Genomic DNA, 19,321 nt, shown 5'->3' with positions numbered 1-19,321 from the left:
AACACTCTGATGAACATAGAGTGCATATCTCTTTTCAAATCAGTATTTTTTTTCTTCAGAAAAATAACTAGAAGTAGAATTATAAGATCATAGGGTTGTTTTATTTTTAATTTTTTGAGAAAACTTCATACTGTTTTACACAGTATCTGCATCAATTTATTTACATTTCTACCAACAGTGCGCAAGTGTTCTCTTTTCTCTACATCCGTGCCAACACTCCTGATTTCTTGTTTTTTGTTCATCCTAGCCATTCTGAGTGGTGTGAAGTAATATCTTATTGTGGTTTTGATTTGCATTTGCCTGATAACTAGTGATGCTAAGCATCTTTCCTTGTGTCTGTCGCCCATCTATATGTCTTCTTGGGAGAAATGTCTGTACATGTCTTTCTGCCCATTTTTAAACTGGATTATTGGTTTTTTGTGTGTTGAGTTGTATCAGTTCTTTGTACGTTTTGTAGGTTAACCCCTTGTCATATATATCATTTGCAAATATCTTCTCTCATTCATTAGGTTGCCTTTTTTTATTTTGTTTTCACTGTGTAAAAGTTTTTAGTTTGATATAGTCTCATTTGTTTATTTTTGCTTTTGTTTTCCTTGTGTGAGGAGAAAGATCCAAAAAAAAGATATCTCTAAGATTGATATCAAAGAGTTTACTGACTGTTTTCTTCTAGGAGTTTCAGGTTTTACATCTAAGTCTTTAATCTTTAATCCGTTTGAGGGTGTTGTTTGTTTGTTTTGTTTGTTTGTTTGTTTTAATGTATGGTGTAAGAAAGTGGTCCAGTTTCATTCTTTTGCATAGTGCTGACCAACTTTTCCAGCACCATTTGTTGAAGAGACTGTCCTACCATTCTACATTCTTGCCTTCTTTGTCATAGATTAACTGACCATATAAGCATGGGTTTATTTCCAGGCCTCTATTCTGTTTCACTCATCTATGTGTCTGTTTTTGTGCCAATACCGTGCTATTTTGATTACTTTAGCTTTGTAGTAGTAGTTTAAAACCTGGTATTGTGATATCTCCACCTTTGTTCTTCTTTCTCAGGATTGCTTTGCTATTCAGGATCTCTTGGGTTCCATACAAATTTTAGGATTATTTATTCTAGTTCTGTGGAAAAAAATGTCATGGGTATTTTGATCAGGGTTGCACTGAATGTATAGATTAATGTGGGTAGTATAGGCATTTTAACAATATTAATTCTTCCAATTCATGAGCACAGTATATACCTTTCTATTTATTTGTGTCTTTTTCAATTTCTTTAATCAATGTGTTACAGTTTTCAGAATTAAAAGATCTTTTAAAAGCATAAACTACAATGACAAAGAAAGTGGGAAAGGAGTAACAACAGCAAAATTTTGGAAGCTGGAAAATAAATCTATTTATTACTATCTATAGCCTTTGCAGACAAGTAAAGCTGAATCCTATGCTAGCCAAAAAGAACCAATCCCATGAATAGTACAAAACAACCAAAAGACAAAAACCAGCCATACCCAATACCTTAAAAAGTGGGGTAAAAACTAAAACTGTTTAAGAAGCTGTTAGACATGTAGATCACAGTTTATGCTCTATGGAGTGGTACGACTGTCCCTTATTTACCCAAACAAAACACTAGGCATTTATCCTCAGAAGAGTCTAAAGAGTCTCTACACTGAGGAGCAGCAGGCATAGATGAAAATTGAGGTGTGATATTAAAAACAAAGGGATTAAGTAAACATTTATATATTTTGTTCATAGTAATATAAGGAGTTTTAAATTTTATTTACCACTTTACTTCAGAGGTTAGAATGGAGGCTGGAAAATACGGATACTCAAATATTTGTTGAATGAGTTTTAAAGGTTGAGAATTCCAATATTTTTGCCCCACTAATTTTCTAATTATGCATAAACCCTCTGGATAGGAGATTGAGGTATCCTGTGGAGAATTCAACAGCCCCTGAGAAAAGACCCAAAGATAGTGATACAGGGGTTGTTGAATGAAATACCCCACCCAGATCACTCTGTGGTAAAAACTGTAGTTGAAAAATCTTATCCATGCAAACAGAGCTTCCATTCCAGTTTTTAACACCCTAATCTAAATATGAATAGATAGATAAGGTTTATCATTTAAACCTTTAGGGAAAGAATTTAAATGAAAGATGGAAACCAAAATAAATTTTAAAAGATGAACTCAGAAGAAGTACAGATGCTGGAGGAAGAAATAAAAAAAATTAAAAAAAAGAAATTAAAAAAATACTAAATAGAAGAGTTGAAAGATGAATTTTAGGATATGTCTGGGAAAATAGAGAAAAAGACAAAGAAATAGAAAATATAGAATAAAAGCATGAGAAAATTAGAGGACTAATCCCAGAAATCTAACATTCAAATAATAGAAATTCTAGAAGGAAAAGGGTAAGCGGCAATAATAATTGAATAAAAATTTCCAGAACTCATTAATAGGAGCATCCACCACAATATGTATATAAAACAGACTTTTTGAAAGATTATCAGGTCATATACAAACCATTAAAAATAAAAAGGGCATCAGACTTCTTAGGATGCTCATTGAAACCTAGGAAACAGTGGAACAATCAATGACTTTTAAATTTTGAAAGAAAGTGATTCTCAACCAAGAATTCTCTACTCACCCAAACTATCAACCAGGAGTGATCATAGAGTAAAGCCAGTTTTAAAGACGCGTGTCCTCAAAAAATTTGCCTTGATTCAAACTTATTCAAGAAACTGCTTGAAATATGCTAACCAAAACAAGGAAGTAAATTTTAAAAAACATTATTACGAGTATAATGGTGAAGGAACATCGCAAAGTCAGAGCTGTGCAACAGATATAGGGAATGTCTATTCCAGATTAGAAGAGGCCTTTGGGAAAGTCTTATTCAGGAAAATGAAATTGATAATATTATTAATGCATTTGAGCTGTATTTAAGAGGAGAGCTTTGCAGTTGGGGCACAGTTTGGGACTGAATTAGTTATGAGTATATAGACACTTAAGCAAACAGAGAAGCAAACAGGACAAGAATCTTCAACTACAAAGAAAAAAAAAACTTGTGAAGAAAACAAAATTAATGAATGTGCATGACATAGTTTAAGCTACTTATAGAGTTTCCTTAGCCCCACTGAAAGTAAAGACAATGACTCATTCTAACCAAAAGAAGTTAAGAAGTATGAATAGATGAAAAGCTAAATTCCCCTCTTTATGCTGAATATCAATAATTGATGCCTAAAATTGAAATATTAACAAGTAGCAATACAGGTATGTCATTTAGAGGTATAGAATAATATAGCAAATAAATCACCCACAAGATCTGAAAGTAGCTACCTTTGAGGAGTGGAAGGTACCAGTATGGGCAGGAGTTAGGGGAGACAGTGCAGGGGATTTTTATTTTCTTAGTGGTATTATTAAGTTCTTTATATGTCTATACAACCTTGCTAAAAATGAAATATACATTTAAAAATTGATCTTTCTTCGAATGGTACCTACACTTGTAGTGGGCATAGCATAACATACAGACTCACTGAATCACACTTGTTGAGCCACCTGAAATTAACATAACACTGTATGTCAACTATACTTCAAAAAAAAAAAGGAAAACAATATAAATAAAATAAAAAAATGACCCTTCTTACTTGTAATAAGAAGTACAAACTACAGCAAAGAAATGACATATTTATGTTTTACATATTTATAATATCTCATGATAATTTTGGGGTAGAATATCACGTGATGTTATTCTCAGTACCTATAAAAGCAGAAATTGGTATAATGTATCTTAAAAAACTATTTGGTGATATTCATCAAGAGACTTAAAGATGTTTATTCCCTTTGACCTAGTAATTCCTCTGTTAGAAATCTCAAAGAGATCCACTTAGGCAAAGAAAACAAAGATTAGGCAGAAATACATCAAAATGTTCACGGTGATTATCTCTTTAATGGGTAATTAAATTCTGGGGGTTTTTTTTCAATTTTTTTCTCTTGTACCCCTTTTCTCCAGACAATCTATAATGAAAAAAGGATACTTCCATACTCAGAAATTAGGGCAGTAAAAAGTTTTAATTTTTAAAAATCCTGGTTCTCATAACAGAAAAAGTTATTTATTGAGATAGCACCAGATCGGGTTAATTGTGCCAACAGTGGAATCTAAATGAAGACCAACACTGCCATCTGGAAGTGTGAGTCATTTCGACTGCCACACACAAAAGGATCCATGCAAGTAGTGGACATGCTCACATTGACTGTTAGTGGTTGCTCAGGAATCTCCCAGAGAAAAAGGAGAGGGTTTTCCCATTGGCTAAAAAAGGAACTCCTTTCCTGGAACAGAATTCACAAGTAGTATAAGCAACAAGATATGGGTTTTTAGGGGCACCTGGGTAGCTCAGTCAGTGAAGTGTCCAACTCTTGACTTCGACTCAAGTCATGATCTCTTGGTTCGTGGGTTCGAGCCCTGCACTGTCAGTGCAGATCCTGCTTGGGATTCTCTTTCTCCCTTTTTCTCTTGCCCCTCTTTCTCTTTCTCTTTCTCTTTCTCTTTCTCTCTCTCTCTCTCTAGCTCTCTCTCTCTCTCTCTCTCTCTCTCAAAAATAAAATAAACTTTAAAAAAAGAAGAAATGGGTTTTTATTAGGTGGAAAAGAGTGATTAAGATGATGACAGGAGCACTAATAAATAAATACCTCTGAATCAGTTTTTAAGCCCTTTAATTGCATCTTCTGAACCTGCTGGAGCATTCAAGCTCTCACACAAAACATTTTTGCTGTTATCTTGTCTTTCTCTTTTTTGTCTAATGCCGTGAAATCTGCTAATCTTGATATACCAAGTCTCTTAACATTGAATTACTCTGAAAAAAGTGTGTATTTCAATGGTGTGGGGTATGGAAAAGAGATAAAGAGAAAGAAGAATTTAAATTGATTTTTAGAATGCTTTCTTGTGTTTATCAGTTGAAAGAAGGCATAGAAAAACAGATTATTTAGACACCATGGTGTTCCCACCTGCACTCATCCATTTGCTGTTCCTCCAAGAAACCATTTTAATTCTGCTCACATGAATTTACACACTTTGTTCCTTCTCTCTGGAACACCCTAAGAAACTTTTTCTGCCTGATAAACTCTACTTGCTCTTTCAGAGCAAGTGTTGAAATGTTCCCTCCAATGTGAAAAATTCTATGACTCCAGAAGGTAACAATTGTAAGAACTGCAATTTAATGAGCTGCCCATACCTTTAGATAATCCTCATACTATCCAATAACCAAGGTGCTTATATTCTCACTTTACAGAGGAAAAGACTGAGGTTCAGAAGTCTTGAACAACTGGCTCAAGAGCACATGACTAGACTTGAAGCTCAAATCCAAAGCCAGGATTTACTGTCTAAAGCCCCTTCATTTTTTTGAAATCTATGTCACCTACTGGTCATTTGAATTTATATTTGTTTACATGTTTATCTTCCTCAGTGACTGAGCCTTCATTCCTTAATGGAAGATAAATTATCTTTTTTTGGGGGGGAAGGCATTTTTACATTGAATGTTAATCAGATTTAAAATTTTTATAATATGTTACCATCCTTTGACTCTATGCTCCACAAGATCCTTAAGCATAGAAACAAGATGTGTTTTAATCATCATTGAATCCAGCACCTGTCACTGTATCTGCCACAGAAACATTCATTATATTTTTGAGTGAATAAACTAACCAATAAGTACACAAATGAACAAATGAATGAAGCAGAAAGACTGAGATCCAGTTCCTAGCAAAACAACACTTCTGTTTTTTACTTTCGCTGTCCTCATTGTCTGTATAGACACTGATACCTTAAGTTTTAATTTTTTGTGTGTGAAATATACTACCATTATCAACAGTCCTGTTGACCCAAATGAAATTTGTATCCTAAGGGAATTTCAGTATGCTGGTGGTATGGGGTAGGGCCAGGGCTTACTTTCTTATAAACAAAGATACTGGGACTTCAGAATACTCTGTAGAGATGTCAGATTCTGTATTTCATACATATAGGGATTTTCTAACTAGAGCTTGAGTAGGCAGTTTTAAGCTCTGGACCTCAAACCAGTGTGGTTCATGTTTTGTCACTGTAGAACCTACAATAGAATTTCATTTGGGTGGTCTTCTGAGGTTTTCATAACTTTTGAGCTATTAAAAACTGACCACATACGAGTAGTATAAAAGACTGCACATATTACAAGATACTTAGCCTGTAAGTAATTACAATGCAGTTAGCATAAATTAACAAATGTGTTTATTTGATAACTTAAAAAGTTCTTAAAATCCAAAAATAGTGTGGTTTCCATGAAGAAAAGAAAAGTGCATGTCCGGTTTTTCTTTTTAAATTTAAACCCATGAGAAAAAAGAAGGGGTAGCAGAAGGTATTAAATTATTTCTTCTGTAACAGTACAATCCCACATCAAATTTAAATACAAAAGAATAGGCAAAGGGATAATGGCACTGACTTCAGTTCTAACCCACATAAGGCAGGAAATTGAGTGAAATCAGTTTTTCCTCTAATCTTATGTGGAAAAAAATGTGTCATATGGCAAACCCATATGAATCCAATCTGTTTGGTTTATTCATCCCTGCAGTGACATTCAGACTCCAGAAACTGTATCAGAAATCGAGTCAATATTTCAATACCATCATACAGACCACAAATGTGGGAAGGTATGTGATGACTTAGTGCATTAAAAAAAAAAGTCCCGATTGAGTCAGGGTGTTGATCATATATCCTTTTCTCTTTTCAGACACCTATGCCTGTTTTCTACCTTTCAACTCACTTTCCGTAAAGGCAGATTGTCTCTTCTATTCTCCATAGAATGAGAAAGAAGAGAAGAATCAGTATCTTAAAAATAAAAATCTCTCCATGCTCCCCCAGCACTTGGGGACATGCCCAGCTCCCTTCACTAGTAATTCATCTTTCATGACCCTCTTCTGCCTGTCTTTGCAGCCTCGTTTCACACTGTTCTCCTGCACATGCAGCCTCTACTGTAACATATGCACTGGATTCCTATGACTCTGTGCCTTTGTCCATGTTATCGGTCTGGGACTCCTCCCCATCTATTCACTCCTTCCCCACTCCACCCCTGCTCCCCTTCCCTGCACCTAATTCCTCCTGTCTTTGGATATGTCAGGAGTATCCTCCTATAGGCAGCCTTCCAACTCCAAGATCAAATTAGATGCCTCTGCGTTGTGTATGTGCTATTGGAGCCCTTATCACAAGAGGTACCCTAGGATTGTATGCTAGTATCATCTCTCTTCTTCACTAGACCGTGAGTTTCTTAAGAGCAGGACCTTATCTATTCATCTTTTCATGTCCGGCATCTTCTCCAGTGTTTACTGTATTACTACCTGTTCAATAAATATTTGTTGAATGAATCAAGAAATCAATGGTTTTCCATTAGCAGAGTGAATGAGGTATATTTCTTAGAACAGGATCTGAAAAACACACAGGAAAAATCGGGACCACTTCAAGGAAAAAGTACTTTGACAGAGGCCAACTTTAAAACCACCTACCTGCATCTCTCTTGTGTTCTTTATGCAGTATGAATATTAATTTTCAGATCTTATCAAAGGAGGTTTAGTTGCCAAGGAACAAAGCAAATTGGTATAAAATGGACTTTCTTATAAGAGAAGCTCAAAATATAGATTCGGAGGACAATATTATGTTGAAATGTCCTAATAGCATTCAAATACTGATATGCATGATGTCTTATGATTAAAGCAGTATGAGTCAAAGGAAGAGACAGGACTTCTAGGTTATCAGTGTACTTGGTATTCTTTGACGGAATATTTTTTTGATGTACACTTTCTTGACAATTTCTTGATCTCATTTTCCAAGGAAATGTTAGCTTTAAAGTGTTTATTCTGCAAAGAAAATTTTGTGATTTTTTAATTTTCATTACAAATGTGACAAGTAGACCACAATTGTCCTTTGTAGCCAAGGAATGAAAGGAGCCCCATGTGCAGAAAGAAGCAAAACCCCCAAAATATGAAAATTGGATATGAGTAAACTTGAAGTCTGTATATAAAGCAAGCATAGAATGTTCTGACTTTTTTTTCCTTTAGTAAAACTTAATTATTTATTTCCTGTTATGAAAGTAGGGCACCCTGTGGACATTTCTACAACTGAAATTCTCCTTACTCTTGGCAGTCAGGCTGTATGTTGGAAGGATAGGAAACAAAAGCTAGTGCCTAAAACGAAAACTAAGCATGGAGAAGGGATTGTCACTAGCGGATGAATTGATTCATGGGTTACTGATTCTTTGGTTCAACACACTTTTGAAAAGTTGTTTGATAAACAAGTGAAAGCAGATGGTTTATTGATATTTTTGAGAGGAGTAAAAAACCAGTTTAAAAGAGACTCAATCTATATTAACAAATCACCATGTTGTGCAAGATATTGAAAATTCATTGCCAATAGATTTATGGCCTGTTCCTAGGTATTTCATAACCATCTGGTTCATTGTGGTAAAATACTGGGGCATGAGGTGGCTTATAGGACCTGGCAGCAAACTCCACTTTTGCAGCGTGAGCATCAGGCTGTGTGATTTTTTTTTTCTGAGAGCCTCTGTTGTGTACCCAGCATCTAGCGCAAAGTGGGCCTATGAGAGCTCGGCTCGGGCTTTTTGGTGGTAGCCCATGAAGCTGATTTGAGAGAATACCAAGGATGTAAATGTAACATTGGCTAATTGGCCTATGAATTGATTTAAAAAAAAACATTTCTCCGGGCACCTGGGTGCGTCTGACTTAGGCTCGGGTCATGATCTCATGGTTTGTGAATTCGAGCCCTGCATCAGGCTCTGTGTTGACAGCTCAGAGCCCTAGTGCCTCCTTCAGATTCTGTGTCTCCCTCTCTCTCTGCCTTCCCTCACTCATGCTGTCTCCATCCCTCATAAATAAATAAACTTAAAAAATTCCAAAAAATTTCTAATATATGTAAGCAAAATTTGATATTTTAAAGGGGCACGACAGCATATTTGGGGATCTTAAAGCTTTTTGTTTCTCGCCCGATTTCGTCTCTTTGTTTTAGGTTTTTAATTGATGTATAATTGATATATAATATTATATTAGCATTATATTAGTTTCAGGTGTGCAACATAATGATTTGGTATTTGTATGTATTGTGAAATGATCACCATGATAAGTCTAGTTACCATCTGAAATTTTGTCTCTTGTCGGCCTCTCTCTCTCTCCCTGCCCTCTCTGTCTCTCTCTCCTCCCTTCCTTGCCTCCCTCCCACTTTTCTTCTTTATTGGTAGGTACCAAGAGAAACATATTTTCCCATATTCCTTTATTAATGACAACAACAAAACACTTGAGATTTGGACACAATCCAGGTCAGATTTTTTATTTAAATAACGTCTTCCTTGGAGTTACCTTAGAATTACATTCTTACGCCCTCGCTGATCTTTTTGTACTTCTCAATGATCTGCAATTTAAAGTAAGGATTTCAATTTCATACTAAAGTACTAGTACTATCCTAGTCTCACTTATTTTTAACTTTCTTCTTTTTCATTCCCCACATTTCTGCCACTTTTATCTTTTCTTTTATATTTGCAATGGAATAACTGAAATTGACTTGCTCCGAGTCTAATATTCTGGGTATCAGAATAACTTGAGGCAGAATGATTTGAGTCAATTATGGGTGGTTTTGATCGCATATATCAGCTTTATAACCTGCCATTCATAATAGATCACTTTCTAACCTGACCATGGCCCTGGCCTATCTCAGAAAAATTACTAGCATAATTGCTGGTTGAAACCTAAACTCATGTCTTGAAGTTTAGTAGTCTGAAGAAAAATTTCCAGAGGCATTATAATAAGAAAATTTAATTAAGAGCTCATGTTGACTCAGGAATATTATGTACAGCATTGATCCACAGCGTAGCTAATAAATTCATTATGCTACAAATTTTACGTGATTTGTTAGTACATTGGCCAATAAGAATGAAATCTGTCTCAACAGGAATGTTGAAAGAGGCAAGGCAGTGAAACTTTCATCTCCACTGGGAGTGAACTAACTTGCCAAATCTGGGCCATCAATCATAGTAAATGCATTCAAAACAAATCATACATCTTCCACAGTTCATTGTATTCATCAGCACTTTTGAAGTCAGCAGTCCAAACAAGTCACTTTGGGCCAAGTTTTCAATAGCCTGTGGTTTAGGCAATATGCCTCAGCTGTCTTTTTTCCAGGGTGTGCTTTCAGGTAGTTGTACACCATGGGCCAGTGCTAGCCAAATCTGAAAGGACAAAAGGCTGGCCTCATTTATTTTTTTTTCAAGTTTTTAGTTAAATTCCAGTTAGGGGGTGCCTGGGTGGTTTGGTAGATTGAGCGTCATACTCTTGATTTCTACTCAGGTCCTGGTCCCAGGGTCATGGGATCGAGCCCTGCGTTGAGCTGTGCTGAGCACAGAGCCTGCTTAATATCTCTCTCTCTCTCCCTCAGTCCCTCTCCCCTGCTTGTGCCCTCTCTCTCTTTCTAAAATAAAAAATAAAAATATAAAAATAAATAAACAAAATAGATTTATTCCAGCTAGTTTACGTACAGTGTAATATTAGTTTCAGGTATAGAATTTAGTGATTCATCACTTAAATACAATACCCAGTGCTCATCACAAGTGCCCTCCGTAATACATATTACCTATTTAACCCATCCCTCTACCCACCTCCTGTCTTCCTGCCCTCAGTTTGTTCTCTATAGTTAAGAGTCTGGTTCCTGGTTTTCCTCTTCCTTTTCTTCCCCCTATGTTCATCAGTTTTGTTTCTTAAATTACATGTATGAATGAAATCATATGGTATTTGTCTTTCTCGAACTGACTTATTTTGCTTAGCATAATACATTCTAGCTTCACCCATGCCATTGCAAATAACAAGATTTCACTCTTTTTGATAGCTGAATAATACTCTATTGTGTATATATATATGCCTTCTTTACCCAGTTATCCCTGGTTGATGGATGTTTGGGCTCTTTCCATAATTTGACTATTGTAGGTAGTGTTGATATAAACATCAACGTGCATGTATCCCTTCGAATCAGTATTTTTGTATCTTTCGGGTAAAGACCTAGTAGTGCAATTGCTAGGTCATAGGATGGTTCTATTTTTAATTTATTGAGGAAACTTCACACTGTTTTCCAGAGTGGCTGCACCAGTTTGCATTCCTACCAACAGTGTGGGAGGGTTCCCCTTTCTCCACATCCTTGCCAATACCTCTTGTTTCCTGTGTTGTTAATGTTAGCCTTTATGACTGGTTTGAGGTGATATCTCACTGTAGTTTTGATTTGTATTTCCCTGATGATGAGGGATATTGAGCATCTTTCCATGTGTCTGCTAGCCATCTGGAAGCTCTCTTTGAGAAAATGTCTATTCATGTATTCTGCCCATTTTTTCAGTGGATTATTTGTTTTTTTGGGTGTTCAGTTTTATAAGTTCTTTATATATTTCAGATACTAACCCTTTATCATATATATCATTTGCAAATGTCTTCTCCCATTCTGTAGGTGGCCTTTTAGTTTTGGTGACTGTTTTCTTCACTAATGCAGAAGCTTTTCCTTTATGTTTATTTTTGAGAAAGAGAAAGGCGGGGGCAGAGAGAAGGGTGACAGCAGAAAGCCCGATGGGGGCTCGAACTCACAAATCATGAGATGATGACGTGAAATGAAGGTGAATGCTTAACTCACTGAGCCATCCTGGTGCCCCCAGAAGCTTTTTATTTTGATGTAGTCTCAATAGTTTCTGCTTTTGTTGCCTTTTCTTCAGGAGACATATCTAGTAAGAAGTTGCTATGGCCAGTGTCAAAGAAGTTACTACCTGTGTTCTCTTCTAGGGAAATCTAGATGATTTCCTATCTCACATTTAGGTTTCATCCATTTTGAATTTATCTTTGTGTATAGTGTAAGAAAGTGATGCAAGTTCATTCTTCTGCATGTTGCTGTCCAGTTTTCCCAACACCATTTGTTGAAGAGACTGTCTTTTTTCCATTGGATATTCTTTCCTGCTTTATCAAAGATCTGTTGACTATATAGTTGTGGGTCTATTGCTGGGCTTTCTATTCTGTTCCATTGATGTATGTGTCTGTTTTTGTGCCAGTACCATACTCTCTTGATCACAGCTTTGTAATATGACTTGAAGTCTGAATTGTGATGCCTCCAGCTTTGCTTTTCTTTTTCAAGATAGGTTTGGTTATTTGGGGTCTTTTGTGGTTCCATACAAACTTTAGGATTGTTTGTTCTAGCTCTGAAAAATTCTGGTGGTATTTTCAGAGGGATTGCATCAAATGTGTAGATTGTATTGGGTAGTATAGACATTTAACAATATTTGTTCTTCCAGTCCATGTGCATGGGACATTTTTCTATTTCTTCTTCAATTCCTTTCATCAGTGTTTTATAGTTTTCAGAGTACAGATCTTTTACCTCTTGAGTTAGGTTTTAATCTTGTTTAAAATTTATTTATTTTGAGAGAGAGTGTGAGCAGGGGAGGGGCAGAGAGAGAGGGAGAGGGGATCCCAAGCAGGCCCTGCCTAGTCAGCGCAGAGGTTAATATGGGGCTCCAACCCACGACTTTACTTAAAACCAAGAGTCGGACGCTTAACTGACTGAGCCATCAGGCACTACCTCCCTGTCTTGTTCCTAACCATAGAGGAAAAGCTTTCAGACTTTCCCCATTGAGTTTTTTTCCCCCAAAAACTGTGGGTTTTTTCAGATAAGGCCCTTTATTATGTTGAGCTACATCCCCTCTATCCCTACCTTGTTGAGGGTTTTTATCTTGAATGGATACTCTACTTTGTCAAATGCTTTTTCTGTGTCTATTGAGAGGATTGTATGGTCTTATCCTTTCTTTTATTAATGTGGTATATCGTGTTGATTGATTTGTGAATATTGAACCAACCTTGCATCTAAGGAATAAATCCCACTTGTTAGTGGTGAATGATTCCTTTAATGTACTGTTGGATTCAATTTGCTAGTATTTTGTTGAGAATTTTTGCATCTATTGTTCATCAGGAATATTGGCCTGTAGTTCTCTTTCTTAATGGAGTCTTTATCTAGTTTCAGTATCAGGGTAATGCTGGCCTCATAGAATGAGGTTGGAAGTTTTCCTTCCATTTATATTTTTTGGAAATTTTTGAGAATAACAAGTATTATCTATTCTTTAAATGTTTGGTAGAATTCCCCTGTGAAGCCATCTGGCCCTGAACTTTTGTTTTGGGGGGATTTTTGATTACTGATTCAGTTTCTTTGCTGGTTATTGGTCTGTTCAAGTTTTCTATTTCTTCCTGTTTCAGTTTTGGTAGTTTATATGTTGCTAGGAATTTATCAATTTGTTACACATTATCCAATTTGTTGGCACATAGTTTTTCATAATATTCTCATAATTGTATTCTGTGGTGTTGGTTGTTACCTCACCTCTCCCATTTGTGATTTTATTTATTGGGTCCTTTCTCTTTTCTTTTTTATTAGTCTGACTAGGGGCTTATCAATTGTATTAATTATTTCAAAGAACCAGCTCCTGGTTTCATTGTTTTTTTTCTACTGTTTTTTTGTTGTTATATCATTTATCTCTGCTATAATCTCTATTATTTCCCTTCTTCTGTTGGCTTTAGGCTTCATTTGTTGTTCTTTTTCTAGTTGTTTTTGGTGTAAGGTTAGGTTGTTTGAGAATTTTCTTACTTCTTGAAAAAGGCCTGTATTGCTCTATATTTTCCTCTTAAGACCACTTTTGCTGCATTCCAAAGGTTTGGGACAGTCTTGTTTTCATTTTCACTTATTGCCATGTATTTTTTTTTAATTTCTTCATTGATTTCCTGGTTGGCCCATTCATTCTTTAATACCATGTTGTTTAACTTCCATGTATTTGTGGTCTTTCTAAATTTTTCTTGTGATTGACTTCAAGTTTCATAGCATTGTGGTCAGAAAATAGCATGGCATGATCTCAGTCTTTTTGTACTTGTTGCAGCCTGATTTGTGACCTAGTAAATGATCTATTCTGGAGAATGTCCCATGTGCACTTGAGAAAAATGTGTATTCTGCTGCTTTAGGATGAAATGTTTGAATATATCTGTTAAGTCCATCTGGTCCAGTGTGTCATTCAAAGCCATTGTTTCCTTGTTGATTTTCTCCTTAGAAGATCTGTCCATTGATGTAAGGGAGGTGTTAAAATCCCCTACTATTATTGTATTATTGATTATTTCCTTTATGTTTCTTCTCAATTGCTTTATATATTTGGGTTTTCATGTTGGGGGCATAAATATTTATAACTCTTAGATCTTCCTGTTCTATAAACCTGTTTATTATGATATAGTACGCTTTTTCATCTATTGTTACAGTCTTTGGTTTAAAGTTTAGTTTGTCTTATATTAGGTATTTCTACACAGGCTTTCTTTTGACTTCCATTTGCGTGATAAATATTTATACATCCCCTCACTTTTAATCTGCAGGTGTCTAAAATAAGTCTCTTATAGGCAAAATATAGTTGAGTCTTGGTTTTTTTTTAATCTATTATGACACCCTATGTTTTCTTATTGCAGTTTTTTGTCTATTTATATTCATAGTAATTATTGATAGGTATGTATTGCCATTTTATACCTTGTTTTGTCATTGTTTCTGGAGATTTTCCCTGTTCCTTTCTAGTTTTTGTCACTCTTTGACTTTCTTTCCCATTCAATTAATATTAATCTCACTCAATATTTCTTGAAGGGCTGGTTTTTTGGTCACAAAGTCCTTTAGTTTTTGTTTGTCTTGGAAATTCCTTATCTCTTTGACTCTCCTTCTATTCTGAATGATAGCCTTGCTGGATAGAATATTCTTGGCTGCAGATTTTCCCATTCAGCACGTTGAATATGTCATGAAGGGTGGCCTCATTCATAAGGAAGTACAATGCATCTTCAAAATCATTGTTTCAAACATCAAATCATTGTCTAAAAGGTCTCTTAGAATCACTTAGACTTTTAATGCATGAATAGATTACAAGATGTAGTTTTCCATTATGTACTGTGCTAACACTTACAACGTAGGCAAGGAAGTACAGTAAGTGTCACTTATGTTTGTCTGTATATGAGGTGTGTGTCTATACTGGGAGCAGGAAAAATGCTCAAACATGAAATGACTTATTCTTTGTCACTGTTCTCATCACCTTTAGAATACACTTTATTTGGAAATAATTTCAAATTTAATGGAAAGCTTTATGACTACTACAAAGAACATGTGCACATCTCTCACCATTGTCAACATCCCCTTTATGTACTTTTCATTGTCTCTTTGTTTACACACACACACACACACACACACACACACACACACAATTTTTCTTCTCTGACCCACCATAGAGAAAGCTATACACATCATAGCCCTCCATCCTCAAACTCCCCAATGTATACCTCCCAAGAAGATGGACGGTTTTCCTTATAACTACATTATAGTCTCAAACATCTGGTTGTCTTTGAACTTTTCAGGATGACTTATTTATACTTTTTACCTCAAATTCTTACACAGATACTGAAACTGGTGGAAAGAACAGCTGAATTATCTTTTAAAAAAAGTCATATCACTCATTTTTTAAAATTTTGCAAGCATACATGGTGTGTCAATATGTTTGAAATGACTGATTTTAGGAAGATTGGATGAATTAATACAAATAGAGATTCCTCTTAGTTAACACATTTTATCTGTTTAGTGAACTTACAGATGGCATTAGTATTGGCCGCCATTCACTAGGTCAGACAGAACATCTTGCCTTTCTGTAGTTTTGATCCTGTTTTTTCTTTTCATGATCAGATAACTCTAAGTTTTGGAAGACTAAAGTAGTTTCTATTTAGACAATGCCATTGCCTAGCTGTCTGATGGTCAGCAGTAGGGAAGTGGGAAGGGCACTGGTGATGCTGAATAGATTCTAGAGAGCAGGGGTCTGGTGGGGAATCGTCTTAATACTGCACCACAGCTGTCCCTTCAATGAGACAGATAATGGTAGGTCTCTCCCAAAATTGTTCTTATAACTATTTTTATTTCCTCACTTAACTTAAAAATGCAAGTTTACATGGCTGTGAACACAGGAAACTGAGATTTATGTTTCACAATCTATGGAACTAATTTTGATAACTAACACATTTCTGACAGTTGCGGTCTTTGCTCAAAGGGAATTTAAGCATACATATCCCTCTCCACCCAAGTATGTCCAACAGTGTACCTATGTATTGGGTGACCTAAGTGAGAATGGCAGTGCTTTAAGGGTTTAGAATGGGCAGCAAAACTCTCTGTAGGAGGAGAGTGTGATGCTGGAGCCATTTATGAAAAACGAGTCCCTTGGTAACTGAGGTGGACAATATAGAGGCCCAGTACTGCAAAGTCATCCAGGAGGCTATGTGTGTACATTCAGTGTACACACAGAGATGGACCTCATGTGTGTGAAAATAACAGTTTTACTACACCAGGCAGATTCTTCATTTATTTATTCAACAGATTTCTGTTGAGGGGCACTGTTCCAGGAGCTGGGGATTTGGTAATAAATAAGTGGGCCATGGTCTATAACCTCATGGAGCTTACACATAAACTGTTTTGCCTTAAAATATTGTACCATCAGAGGTATGTGTGCCCTGACCGTATGACCACAGTATGTCATTCTATAAACCTTTCAGACATGACTTGGATCTGCAAGAGTTTAGTTTTAAAGCTGCTGGATTTGCAGGAAGAGAGAACATTGGCTTTAAATGATAGATCACAGAATTTTGAAAAGACCCTCCAGATTTTAATGATTTAACAAGAGCAATGTGCTCAAAGACTATTGAGTCAGAAAAAAAATATGTAAATATCCATGTATTCAAGGGTATAAATGAGGGGAGAGGGGGCCAAAGGAGAAGTTCCCCAAAATGACAGTATTCTTCTTCATGGCAGCGAAACCATTTTTTAGTCATGGCTTCCAGGCTAGAGTGACTTTCAAATCTGGCTGGAAAGACAAATATCTAAACCCCAAGGGAAACTCTAGGGTGGTTCTTATAGATTTTGTTTGATGTATTTTCTATAAATCATTTTGAGGTAGTGCTGGAGCAAGCTCTTAACTAGCAGTGTATTATTGTACAATAGCTTTGAATTATGGTAAGCTGGAAACCAGTCATCCAATATCTAAATTTTAGCCTTTCCTAGATGAACACACTTTATTAACAAGACCTAAATAGAGTCTTAGGTCATAGGTGAATAAGAGTGTTGTTACTAGTGTTTGTATTAGTTGGGATAGTGTTTGGCACAAATACAGATTTAAAATACAAGTGGCTTAAACAAGATAAATGTTCATTTCTATCATGTTAAAATCTGAAAGTAAGCTGACTAGAGCTAATGTGGCAACACTGTTCCACAAAGACTTCAAGGACACATGTGCCTTTCCTTTTGATGCTGTTAGATGTGACCTGTATGCCTGAATGTAACTCATGGTCCAATATGGCTGCTCTAGCTCCAGCCATCAGTTTCTTATTCTAGCCAATAGGAAAGAGAAAAGAAAGAAAAAGAAAAGATATATGACAGATATCTTTTAATGTAAGCTCCTGAAACTTCCACATAACATGTCTACTTCCAACCCATTTATCAGAACTAACTTTTGTGGTAACATCTGGCTACATAGGAGTCTGAGAATGTTCTCAGTTTTAAGCAGTCATATGCTTAGGTAAAACAAGAATTCTAATAGAACTGATGAAGAAAAGCATCAATGTTAGGGGACAGCTAGCAGTCTCTGCCATTGTGTTGCCTATAATAATGCTGCATGTGTTTTAAACAATGTCAGTCTGCAACACTGTATTTGCAATTTCTTTCATAGTAAAACCTTTACAGTATGAGATTAGTACCTACAGTGTCAGGGAAACTTGTGTTGAGTTCTGCTAGAATATTTTACCTGCTCTGGATAAGAGCCTCAAGATTAAATGTGTTAGACTACTGACTAATTATTTTTCATAGTACGTGGCAATTGACTCCCTACCTCAAACTTGCACATCCACATGGAGTTGGGGAAAGGAGAAGCTAGTAGCACAAAGTACAAGTCGTTTGAGTTCTTAAAACTGTTTGATGCTCTTCATGTTCTTACCAACTCATACCCTCATCTAAATTTGAATTATAGGTACATTTAGAACTTACAAGACAGAGAATCCTAAAGTCTCACATGAGAATTACTTTGCTTGTTCAAACAAGATTGCGTCCCAACTAGCATGCCAAAATTTGATAGCTACAAATAGGGAATTCTGAAAGGAGAGGGACACAAGAGGTAATTTCTTTTAAATCTACTGCAGTATCGTGGTTTAAGGTAGACAATGGTTACCATTTTGCTGACACAAGGCAGACATGTCACTAAATAGGGAAATGAGCAATCACAGAGCTAATTTAATTTCCACTGGGGTTTATGGAAGCACCAAAACATGATGTAGCCAAATGTCCCTAAAAGTATGAAGTAATAAAATTTGTTCCATCATTATAAGAAATTAAAGCCAAACACAATTGCATCCAATTAGTAAAAAAAAAAAAAACAAAAAAAAACCTGTTAAAGTGCCATTGTTATTTACTGAATGAATTGAGCTTTCAGATTACCTTGACCAGCTGCATTTTAATTTTTGTCTGTCCCTTTCTTCCAAATCCCATTAGAGGGCTTTAACTGATTTTGACAAAATAAGCTATGTTATTAAGGGGCAGTATAACCTGAGAAGCTTAAGTTTAATTTCTAGATTAGAATTTTCAAATGGGCATGTCTTCTAGATTTCAGTAAATGTGGGGTTGTCATTATTAGGAATCCTTTGTTTCTTAGTGTTTCTTAGTGTTTGTAAAAGGTCTACCTAAGATGAAAGGAAAGACTTGAATTTCGAGAATTGATTTTTGTTGCTGTTGTTCCACTGAGAGTGTCTCTCTCAGTAGAGAGAGGTGTCTGTTCTTTCGGGGGCAGTTCCAAAGCTCCTGAATGCAGTGATTGACAGAGCCACCTCCATAGAGGAAAGCTTTGGGCAGGCATAGTGCTCAGACTTCCAGGGGAGGTAGAGCTGGATGGCTAAATGATGTGTGATGGACTGTCCCAAAAGTAGTGTCCATATGATTTAGCATCCAAACCAGAACACTTTTTAGAGTGAAAGGCAGTGCTATTCATAACTACCCTTGAATAACAGATTTAAACCTACTAAATTCTAGGCCAGTTGCGATGTATGGACCCCCTACCCATAAGGAACAGATATCTAAGCAAATAAATGTATTAGTATATTTAGGTACCTGGAGAATAAATAGTCCTATAGGTTGCTACGAGGGGAAAAATGGAGATTTGGGTCAGTCTGCCAGTGATTTCTGTCCCCCGTACAAAAGTTCCCGTGATCGTGTAATAGGCA

General features: G+C 36.0%; 1 protein-coding gene across 10 annotated transcripts in view; it reads left to right on the top strand.

Annotated features, from left to right (window-relative positions):
• PDE4D (phosphodiesterase 4D) overlaps window positions 1–19,321 on the top strand; it is a 713,672-nt gene that overhangs the window by 627,641 nt on the left and 66,710 nt on the right. The gene's annotated exons all lie outside the window — the stretch shown is intronic.

The sequence above is a fragment of the Acinonyx jubatus genome, chromosome A1 (assembly GCF_027475565.1).
Source record: "Acinonyx jubatus isolate Ajub_Pintada_27869175 chromosome A1, VMU_Ajub_asm_v1.0, whole genome shotgun sequence".
NCBI classification, from domain to species: domain Eukaryota; kingdom Metazoa; phylum Chordata; class Mammalia; order Carnivora; family Felidae; genus Acinonyx; species Acinonyx jubatus.
The sequence above is the reverse complement of the archived record's forward strand: the minus strand, read 5'-3'. Positions and strand labels throughout refer to the sequence as shown.